Here is a 12,645-nt window from a genome sequence, read left to right on the forward strand (position 1 = left end):
TATAGAGTTAGGCCAGGTTTTAGAACAGCCGCTGTGTTAATGCCCCATACAGAACTTTATTCTTGAAATGTTGTTGACATTTTGAGAGCACCTCTGACAATTTCTATATGAAATGACCCGCTGTAAACAAGCTAAACAGAGCAGCAAATTGAAGACGTTTTTATTGATTAGCATTCGGCATAATGTTTATCCCAGTCTTTACTGTGTTGTAGTGTCAACATATTTCTTAATATTCTTTCACTGAACATCTTCATAGGTTTTGAAAAATATTAGAAATAAACAGCGCAACTCGGAAGCATTAATTATCAACGGCTATGGAGAAGAAAGTGGCGCGCTCCGGAACGTTCAACTGCATTGGTCTAACTCCATTTGTACAACGGGTGGGTCTAATCCTGAATACTGATTGGTTAAAAATGCATTCCAGACGGTGTCTATTCAACATGTTACCACCAGCTAAATCTAAGACATTAAAATGCCTATTTACTCTGTTCCTTCTGACTGCGCAATCCATTGTCTCATCGGCCCAGGCAGGGAAATTATAATTTTATTGAACCTTTATTTAACTAGGCAAGTCAGTTAAGAACAAATTCTTATTTACAATGATGGCCTACCCCGGCCGAACCAGGACGACGCTGGGCCAACTGCACAGCACTATGGGACTCCCGAATCACGGCCGATTGTGATACAGCCTGGAATCGAACCAGGGTCTGTAGTGAGGGTCTGTGCTAGAGGCATACTGTAGTGAGGGTCTAGAGACAGACTTTTCTGTTTGATGTCAAAATTCTGACATGAGCCGTGTAAAATACAAACATTTAGGAAGTCAGGGAAGGAGCAGGACATAATCAAACGTCAGTGGCTGTTGGCCAATGGTGGTTCTAGTGTTAGATTAGGAAGGATTTTTAAAAAATCATGAGTATGGCCTTATTTCTATTACAGCATATTGGATGACTATCAATCATATTCCATTCACCCAGTTCAATGTAAAAGCGATAGGTTTAGGCTACTACATGATACCCTATTCCCTTCATGAGTTTGCTACAACCTAGCCTATGAATAAACGTTATTACGTATGTGCACACAGGTCGAGAGAAAATTGAGGTGACACATTCAATACCACCTTGCACACTTATTTCTGCATCTAGCTGATATAGGGTGTAAATCATTAGTCCAACAGTTGCAAACAAGAGTTTTTATTGGAGAAAATTCAGGTGTGTTTATTCCCATTTTGTTCCGTTTGAGAAATGTTTTTCAACAGAATATGCAGAATGAATACACCCCTGATCACGGGTAAACAGTTCACTTTCATAGCAGCCACATTGTATTCCTTCTCGCATCTAAGCGCTCTCCTCTCACCTTGTCCCTTTGCTTGTTGACTTTAATGCACAATACATCAGCTGTATGTGACCAGGTGAAAAAACCTTTCCAAGCCAAACTATATTAAAACCACTACAGACAGCCTACATCATTGTCACCATAGTAGCTAAAGTAACGTCATAGTCAACATAGCTAATAGAACTAACGCGTTAGTAAACCCACTACAATCATGCAGTAACGTTAGTGTACAGTCAGTAAGCAGTTTAGCACTTACCCCGGTGGCAATAAATTTGTAAAACCAAAAGCTTACCTTGACTTGGAAGAGGTCCACTGTTGTGTTGGATAGTCATAGCCAACTAGCTAACATAGCATCCCTCTGTTTGAGCAGGGTGTTTCAGTAGGCAAAACTAGCTAGCTGCATTTGCTAGCTAAGTAAGTGAAACTAAAAGTGGGAAAAATGACTCTCTCCCTCGCTTCTCCTTCATTTTTTAATAAATACATTTGTTCAAAATTGTTCAACTTTTGTCTTTCTCTCTTTGAGTCAACTACTCACCACATTGTATGCACTGCAGTGCTAGCTATCTGTAGTTTATGCTTTCAGTACTAGAATAATTATCTGATCCTTTGATTGGGTGGACAACATGTCTGCAAGAGCTCTGATAGGTTGGAGGATGTCCACCTGGAAGTTGTCATAATTACTGTGTAAGTCTATGAAAGGGGTTAAGAACAATGATTTTGATTTTGTATTGAAATCAATGTACACAGAGGACGGAAGCTAGCTGTCCTCCGGCTACACCATGGTGCTACCCTACAGAGTGCTGTTGAGGCTACTGTAGACCGTCATTATAAAAGTGTGTTTCAATCAATTATTTGGTGACGTGATTATATTTAGTATAGTTGTATCTAAAAATGTCTACCTTTTTAAATGTTTTTACATTTATATTTTTATGAAATTAATTGAGGATGGTCCTCTCCTTCCTCCTCTGGAGACTCCACTGATATACACTGAGTATACAAAACATTAGGAACACCTGCTCTTTCCATTACATAGATTGACCAGGTGAATACAGGTGAAAACGATCCCTTATTGACAGAGGTGGGACCAAGTCACTATTATTTGAGTCACAAGCAAGTCACAAGGTCAGAGTCTCAAGTCGAGTCTCAAGAAAAACGGGTCAAGAGTCAAGTCAAAGCCGTGCATTCTAAGAGCAAGTCAAGTATTGGGAATTGGAAATGGAAAGCGGCCGAGGTCATCCCCCTCTTCAAAGGGGGATACACTCTAGACCCAAACTGTTACAGACCTACAGTATATCACAAAAGTGAGTACACCCCTTACATTTTTATAAATATTTGACTATATCTTTTCATGTGACAACACTGAAGAAATGACACTTTGCTACAATGTAATGTAGTGAGTGTACAGCTTGTATAACAGTGTAAATTTGCTGTCCCCTCAAAATAACTCAACACACAGTCATTAATGTCTAAACCGCTGGCAACAAAAGTGAGTACACCCCTGAAAATGTCCAAATTGGACCCAAAGTGTCGATATTTTGTGTGGCCACCATCATTTTCCAGCACTGCCTTAACCCTCTTGGGCATGGAGTTCACCAGAGCTTCACAGGTTGCCACTGGAGTCCTCTTCCACTCCTCCATGACGACATCACGGAGCTCGTGGATGTTAGAGACCTTGCACTCCTCCACCTTCCATTTGAGGATGACCCACAGATGCTCAATAGGGTTTAGGTCTGGAGACATGCTTGGCCAGTCCATCACCTTTACCCTCAGCTTCTTTAGCAAGGCAGTGGTCGTCTTGGAGGTGTGTTTGGGGTCGTTATCATGTTGGAATACTGCCCTGAGGCCCAGTCTCCGAAGGGAGGGGATCATGCTCTGCTTCAGTATGTCACAGTATATGTTGGCATTCATGGTTCCCTCAACGAACTGTAGCTCCCCAGTGCCGGCAGCACTCATGCAGCCCCAGACCATGACACTCCCACCACCATGCTTGACTGTAGGCAAGACACACTTGTCTTTGTACTCCTCACCTGGTTGCCGCCACACACGCTTGACACTATCTGAACCAAATAAGTTTATCTTGGTCTCATCAGACCACAGGACATGGATCCAGTAATCCATGTCCTTAGTCTGTTTGTGTTCAGCAAACTGTTTGAGGGCTTTCTTGTGCATAATTTTTAGAAGAGGCTTCCTTCTGGGACGACAGCCATGCAGACCAATTTGATGCAGTGTACGGCATATGGTCTGAGCACTGACAGGCTGACCCCCACCCCTTCAACCTCTGCAGCAATGCTGGCAGCACTCATACATCTATTTCCAAAAGACAACCTCTGGATATGACGCTGACCACGTGCACTCAACTTCTTTGGTCGACCATGGCGAGGCCTGTTCTGCGTGGAACCTGTCCAGTTAAACCGCTGTATGGTCTTGGCCACCGTGCTGCAGCTCAGTTTCAGGGTCTTGGCAATCTTCTTATAGCCCAGGCCATCTTTATGTAGAGCAACAATTATTATTTTCAGATCCTCAGAGAGTTCTTTGCCATGAGGTGCCATGTTGAACTTCCAGTGACCAGTTAGTATGAGGGAGTGTGAGAGCGATGACACCAAATTTAACACACCTGCTCCCCATTCACACCTGAGACCTTGTAACACTAACGAGTCACATGACACCGGGGAGGGAAAATGGCTAATTGGGCCCAATTTGGAAATTTTCACTTAGGGGTGTACTCACTTTTGTTGCCAGGGGTTTAGACATTATTGGCTGTGTGTTGAGTTATTTTGAGGGGACAGCAAATTTACACTGTTATACAAGCTGTACACTCACTACTTTACATTGTAGCAAAGTGTCATTTCTTCAGTGTTGTCACATAAAAAGATATACTCAAATATTTACAAAAATGTGAGGGGTGTACTCACTTTTGTGATATACTGTATATCCATCCTGCGCAGCCTTTCTAAAGTCTTCGAACGCCAAGTGAACAAACAGATCACCGACCATTTCACCACTGTACCTTCTGCGCTATGCAATCTGGTGTCCGAGCTGGTCACGGGTGTACCTCATCAGCCACGCTCAAGGTCCTAAACGATATCATAACCGCCATCGATAAAAGACAGTACTGTGCAGCCGTCTTCATCGACCTGGCCAAGGCTTTCGACTCTGTCAATCACCGCATTCTTATCGGCAGACTCAACAGCCTTGGTTTCTCTAATGACTGCCTCGCCTTGTTCACTTACTACTTCTCAGATAGAGTTCAGTGTGTCAAATCGGAGGCCCTGTTGTCCAGACCTCTGACAGTCTCTATGGGGGTGCCACAGGGTTCAATTCTCAGGCCGACTCTCTTCTCTGTATATTTCAATGATGTTGCTCTTGCTGCGGGTGATTTTTTGATCAACCTATACGCAGACGACGCCATTCTGTATACTTCTGGCCCTTCTTTGGACACTGTGTTAACAAACCTCCAAACGAGCTTCAACGCCATACAACACTCCTTCCGTGGCCTCCAACTGCTCTTAAATGCTCGTAAAACTAAATGCATGCTCTTCAACCGATCGCTGCACGCACCCGCCCGCCTGACTAGCATCACTACTCTGGAAGGTTCTGACTTAGAATATGTGGACAACTACAAATACCTAGGTGTCTGGTTAGACTGTAAACTCTCCTTCCAGACTCATATTTAAGCATCTCCAATCCAAAGTTAAATCTAGAATCTGCTTTCTATTTCGCAACAAAGCATCCTTCACTCATGCTGCCAAACATACCCTCGTAAAACTGACTATCCTACTGATCCTTGATTTCAGCGATGTCATTTACAAAATAGCCTCCAACACTACTCAAAAAATTGGATGCAGTCTATCACAGTGCCATCCGTTTTGTCACCAAAGCCCCACATACTACCCACCATTGCGACCTGAATGCTCGTTGGCTGGTCCTCACTACATATTTGTTGCCAAACTCACTGGCTCCAGGTCATGTATAAGTATTTGCTAGGTAAAGCTCCGCCTTATCTCAGCTCACTGGTCACCATAGCAACACCCACCCATAGCACACGCTCCAGCAGGTATATTTCACTGGTCATCCCCAAAGCCTTTCCTCTCCCTCTCTCCCCCTCGCCTCCCCCTCCTCACCTGCCTCTCACCCCTGCTGCCTAATGGCTGGGGAAGAGCTTGTGTGTGCTGGAGTAGAGGAAGCATGGACACGCTAGAATGCTTTTGTACTCCACCATCCTCTCTTTGTTCCACTCTGAGTTCTGCAAATCGATGTCTATTCTTGAGATATAGTGCATTCAGAAAGTATTCAGACCCCCTTGACTTTTCCACATTGTGTTACATTACAGAGTTATTCTAAAATGGATTCAATTGTTCCCCCCCTCAATCTACACACAAGACCCCATAATGACAAAGCAAAAACACGTAAAAAACAACAACATTTACATAAGTATTCAGACCCTTTACTCAGTACTTCATTGAAGCAATTTTGGTAGCGATTACAGCTTTGAGTCTTCTTGGGTATGACGCTACATGCTTGGCACACCTGTACTGCTGCTCCAGCAGGTATATTTCACTGGTCATTGCCAAAGCCAATACCTCCTTTGGCCGCCTTTCCTTCTAGGTCTCTGCTGCCAATGACTGGAATGTAGAGGTCGACCGATTATGTTTTTTCAACGCCAATAGCGATTATTGGAGGACCCCAAAAAAAAACGATACCGATTAATCGGCCAATTTTTTTATTTGATTTGTAATAATGACAATTACAACAATACTGAATGAACACTTATTTTAACTTAATATAATACATAAATAAAATCAATTTAGCCTCAAATAAATAATGAAACATGTTCAATTTGGTTTAAATAATGCAAAAACAAAGTGTTGGAGAAGAAAGTAAAAGTGCAATATGTGCCATGTAAGAAAGCTAACGTTTAACTTCCTTGCTCAGAACATGAGAACATATGAAAGCTGGTGGTTCCTTTTAACAAGAGTCTTCAATATTCCCAGGTAAGAAGTTTTAGGTTGTAGTTATTATAGGAATTATATGACTATTTCTCTCTATACGATTTGTATTTCATATACCTTTGGCTATTGGATGTACTTATAGGCACTTTAGTATTGACAGTATAACAGTATAGCTTCCATCCCTCTCCTCGCTCCTACCTGGGCTCGAACCAGGAACACTTCGACAACAGCCACCCTCGAAGCAGCGTTACCCATGCAGAGCAAGGGGAACAACTACTCCAAGTCTCAGAGCGAGTGACGTTTGAAACACTATTAGCTCGCACCCTGCTAACTAGCTAGCCATTTCACATCGGTTACACTAGCCTAATCTCGGGAGTTGATAGGCTTGAAGTCATAAACAGCTCAATGCTTGAAGCATTGCGAAGAGCTGCTGGCAAAACCCACGAAAGTGCTGTTTGAATGAATGCTTATGAGCCTGCTGGTGCCTACCACCGCTCAGTCAGACTGCTTTATCAAATATCAAATCATAGACTTAATTATAACATAATAACACACAGAAATACGAGCCTTATGTCATTAATATGGTAGAATACGGAAACTATCATTTCGAAAACAAAACGTTTATTCTTTCAGTGAAATACGGAACCGTTCCGTATTTTATCTAACAGGTGGCATCCATAAGTCTAAATATTCCTGTTACATTGCACAACCTTCAATGTTATTTCATAATTACATAAAATTCTGGCAAATTAGTTCGCAAAGAGCCGTCATTGAAAATAAGAATGTGTTCTTAACTGACTTGCCTAGTTAAACAAAGGTGGAAAAAATAAAAAAAATATATATCTTCAAAATCGGTTGAATTGCAAAAATCACTGAAGTTGGAGACTTATATCTTCCTCACTAACTTTAAGTGCTACATCTGTACACAGCCCATCTGTAAATAGCCCATCCAACAAACAACCTACCTCATCCCCATATTTGTTTTTGTTTTTCTGCTTTTTTGCACAACAGTACTTCTACTTGCACATCTTCATCTGCACATAAATCACTGCAGTGTAAATTACTAAATTGTAATTACTTTGCCACTATTGGCCTATTTATTGCCTTACCTCCTTACTTAATTTGCACACACTGTATATAGATGTTTCTATTGTGTTATTGACTGTACATTTGTTTATCCCATGTGTAACTGTGTTGTTTTTGTCACATTGCTTTGCTTTATCTTGGCCAGGTCGCAGTTGTAAATGAGAACTTGTTCTCAACTGGCCTACCTGGTTAAATAACGGTGAAATAAAAAAATGTCCCATTCATCTCTGCAGATCCTCTCAAGCTCTGTCAGGTTGGATGGGGAGCATTAATGCACAGCTATTTTCAGATCTCTCCAGAGATGTTCAAGTCCAGGCTCTGGCTGGGCCACTCAAGGACATTCAGAGACTTGTCCCGAAGCCACTCTTGTGTTGTTTTGGCTGTATGTTTAGGGTCATTGTTATGTTGGAAGGTGAACCTTCGCCTCAGTCTGAGTTCCTGAGCTCTCTGGAGCAGGTTTTTATAAAGGATCTCTCTGTACTTTTCTCCGTTCATCTTTCCCTCGATCTTGACTAGTCTCCCAGAGAATCTTGTTTCTCATGTTCTGAGAGTCCTTTAGGTGCCTTTTGGCAAACTCCAAGCGGGCTGTCGTGTGCCTTTTACTGAGGAGTGGCTTCCGTCTGGCCACTCTACCATAAAGGCCTAATTGGTGGAGTGCTGCAGAGATGGTTGTCTTTCTGGAAGGTTCTCTCATCTATACAGAGGAACTCTGTAGTTCTGTCAGCGTGACCATCGAGTTCTTGGTCACCTCCCTGACCAAGGCTCTTCTAACCGACTGCTCAGTTTGGCTGGGAGGCCAGCTCTAGGAAGAGTCTTGATGGTCTGACATGCACTTTCAACTGTGGGACCTTATATAGACATGTGTGTGCCTTTCCAAATCATGCCCAATCAATTTTAGAAACATCTCAAGGATGATCAATGGAAACAGGATGCATCTGAGCTCAATTTTAAGTCCCATAGCAAAGGGTCTGAAGCAAAGGGTCTGTTTTTTTATTTTAAATTACATTTGTAAAAATTCTAAAAACCTTTTTTCAGTTCGTCATTATGGGGTATTGTGTGTAGATTGGTGAGGAAAATGTTTTATTTAATCCATTTTAGAATAAGGCTGTAACGTGAATTTGTTTTTTTCTGAGAATTAATATGTATGAAAAAAGTAATATTATGAGAGGCCCAGAAGCATATGTACATTGGAGACAGTGTGATTGTAATCTGTAAAAAATGTTAAGCACATTAGATAACACTACATTAGATGACACCACATTAGATGACAACACATTAGATGACACCACATCAGATGACACCACATTAGATGACACCACATTAGATGACACCAGATCAGATGACACCAGATCAGATGACACCACATTAGATGACACCACATTAGATGACACCAGATCAGATGACACCACATTAGAAAACACCAGAGCCATATACAATGAGTGTACAAAACATTAGTAACACCTTCCTAATATTGAGTTGCACCCCCTTTAGCCTCAATTCGTCGGGGAATGGACTCTACAAGGTGGCGAAAGCGTTCCACAGGGATGCTGGCCCATATTCACTCCAATGCTTCCCACAGTTGTGTCAAGTTGGCTGTCCTTAGCGTGGTGGACCATTCTCGATACACACAGGAAACAGTTGAATGTGAAAACCCAGCAGCGTTGCAGTTCTTGACACACACAAACCGGCGTGCCTGGTACCTACTACCATACCCCTTTCAAAGGCACTGAAATATTTAGTCTTTCCCATTCACCCTCTGAATGGCACACATACACAATCCATATCTCAATTGTCTCAAGGTTTACAAATCCTTCTTTAACCTGTCTCCTTCCCTTCACCTACACTGACTGAAGTGGATTTAACAAGTGACCTCAATAAGCAGAGTTGTGGACTCGAGTCACATGACTTGGACTCTAGTCTGACTGGGGTCACACATTTGATGACTTGAGACTACTTGATAGAAAATAAAATAACTTGAGACTTGACTTGGACCCTGAAGACTCTGGACTTGAAATGATCTGGCCAGGTTTTGTCACTCATTTTGTGGCACAGATTATACATTGATTACTCTACATGCAGTCAGAGACAGTAGCCACAGCATTGCCCTTGCAAAAAACCTGCAACCATTTGGCTAGTGAAATGCACAGTTGGCACTCTGATTGGACGAGCAAAATGTCAATCGACAAAGGTCGGGTGAGCTAGCAAACAGATTGCTTATTTGCTGTAAGGTTATAGGATGGGTGCAGTGCAAACGTCAAATTGTAGGGAGAGGATTGGCATAATAGATAAATATGCACCCCCCACAAAAAAAATGGTGATCAAGAATATTAACTGTTTACTTTGCAAGTTCACCAGCAATGGGGCAACAATTACTAGCATAGGCCTATTGGTCTTTTGGTATGTAACAATTGCTTGAAATTAATAATTTGTGGAATTGGAATTTGTTAAAATTAATTATTACTGTGGCAACGCTCTTCACTTGCACTCTCCAAACTCCCACCAGGGGAGTGTTTGTTTTTTCTCTTGAAATGTTTCCTGTTGCTTTCACACGTTTAAATGCATACGCCCTATGTGGTGAATTCATATTCCATCTAATACTACAACAATTGCTAGCCTCTCATCATTCCATCCCCGTACCATTTATTGCAACACGTATGTATGTTTGTTTGCTACGATACATTTTCATTTAGCCAACCATTTGGTTCGGGGTGGGCGCGATGTTTATAGTGCACATAATCATTCGCAAGACTCATGAGGTGTAAATTCGGTTTATTTAATTAAATGTATGGTTTCCTTTGTTCATATTTCCCGCATTACCTCAGAGTTCCGTGTGTCTGTGTCCTAGGCTACGTGGCCTGCGCACCACGCGTTGCAGTCATAACGTTGAATAAGAGAAATGGATTGTTCCATATATGCAAGGTATTGAAATATAATTAATAACCATTGTCTGATTAAGACGAAAGTATCAATGTAACAATACATGTGGATATTGCCTTTTACACTGTAGAACCAGTTTATTGGTTGTATTTGTCAATTGGGTAATGTTATGGTCCTGGGGGCCAGTGGTTATAGTACAGGCCTACCTGTTTGGGCTCCTGTTAGACAGATTCGATGTGGTTTCCCTCTACCAGTGTCCGTTCAGATTGTATCATTGTATTAACCTGTCCTGCTGCTCTAACTTTTTGACTGTTGACTGTTGCCTGTGTATATTTGGTATGATATGGCGCCATTTATTTACCAAGACCTGTAAAATAAATGTACACTCTGAGCATTTCAACCTGCCTTGCCTTCTGCTGATTTCATGCCCTTAAGGTTATATTTTACAATTACATAGGCTAATCAAAATGTGTTGAAGACAAAATAATGAAAAGGGCTGTCTAGTAGCCTCAATAAATAGACATATTTGTAGTTGAACAAGTCATTGTACGTATATGTATTTTTTCACTTGACTTGAGACTTGATTTAAACTTGTGACTCAACTCGACATGCTCAACTCTACTTTTGTATTTTTTGTATTTTTATTTCACCTTTATTTAACCAGGTAGGCTAGTTTTACAACTGCGACCTGGCCAAGATAAAGCAAAGCAGTGCGACAACAACAACACAGAGTTACACATGGGATAAACAAATGTAACACAATAGAAACATCTGTATACAGTGTATGCAAATGAAGTAAGGAGGTAAGGCAATAAATAGGCCAATAGTGGTGAAGTAATTAGAATTTAGCTATTTACACTGGAGTGATATATGTGCAGATTATGATGTGCAAGTAGAAATACTGGTGTGAAAAAGAGCAGAAAAACAAAAACAAATATGGGGATGAGGTAGGTAATTGGTTGGATGGGCTATTTACAGATGGGCTGTGTACAGCTGCAGCGATCGGTAAGCTGCTCTGACAGCTGACACTTAAAGTTAGTGAGGGAGATATAAGTCTCCAACTTCAGTGATATTTGCAATTCCTTCCAGTCATTGGCAGCAGAGAACTGGAAGGAAAGTGGCGATGACCAGTGAAATACACCTGCTGGAGCAGCAGTACAGGTATGCCAAGCGTGTAGCGTCATACCCAAGAAGACTCACAGCTGTAATCGCTACCAAAATTGCTTCAACGAAGTACTGAGTAGAGAGCCTGAATACTTATGTAAATGTCATATTTTTAACGTGTGTTTGCTTTGTCATTATGGGGTATTGTGTGTAGATGGGGGGGGGGGGAACAATTGAATCCAATTGGGGTATTCCGTTTTAGAATAAATCTGTAATGTAACACAATGTGGAAAAAGTCAAGGGGGTCTGAATACTTTCCGAATGCACTATATCTCAAGAATAGACATCGATTTGCAGAACTCAGAGTGGAACAAAGAGAGGATGGTGGAGTACAAAATAATTCTAGCGTGTCCATGCTTCCTCTACTCCAGCACACACAAGCTCTTCCCCAGCCATTAGGCAGCAGGCGGGGGAGGCGAAGGGGAGAGAGGGAGAGGAAAGCAGGGCTCATTATTTAGGGTGTGCTGGAGTGAAAGGTACTGGGATTGCTTTCATTACTGAGCCAAATGAAATGGCACCGGCTGATTACAAGTGTGACGGAGAGCAGAGATGAGAGAGATCACTCTCCGTTAACATCCTGAGAGAGAGAGAGAGAGATACAAAGAGAGTAGGCACGAGCGAGGGAGGGAGGGAGAGTGTCTATGCCTGTGTTCAAACAGGACTCCCTAGAGATAAAGATTACTAATAACAACAGTGTAAGTATACCACAAACACAATGATATGACACCTTTTCAGCTTTCTCCCTTTTGCTTTGCATGTGTTCAGATAAGCTTTCTATCAAATTTGCTATGTTATTGGGGACTGATAGATGATTTCTATAAGGCTTTTGTTTGAATATGGTTGCACATGAGTGGGTGGGTACTGGACAGTATATGTACACATGCATTACAGGCAATATCCAGCTGTTATCAGAATGTGTGTATGTAAAATGAGGTTTGTGGTGTGTGTCGATAATATGGCAGCAGCTGAAAATCTATTAGACGGGTTGACATCAACACCTGTGATCCCTGTGGAGTCAGAGAAATGCTTCTCTCACACACACACACACACACACACACACACACACACACACACACACACACACACACACACACACACCTTGATATTTACTCTGTGGCACTTCCAACACGCAATAAGCTCAAGGTCATGGGTGATACCACCACACATAGCGTTCTCACACACATACTGTACCTAGAGCAGAGAAATACCCAGCTGTGAACACACACACTGCTACAAG

This window comes from Oncorhynchus kisutch, linkage group LG10 (assembly GCF_002021735.2).
Source record: "Oncorhynchus kisutch isolate 150728-3 linkage group LG10, Okis_V2, whole genome shotgun sequence".
Taxonomy (NCBI): Eukaryota; Metazoa; Chordata; class Actinopteri; order Salmoniformes; family Salmonidae; genus Oncorhynchus; species Oncorhynchus kisutch.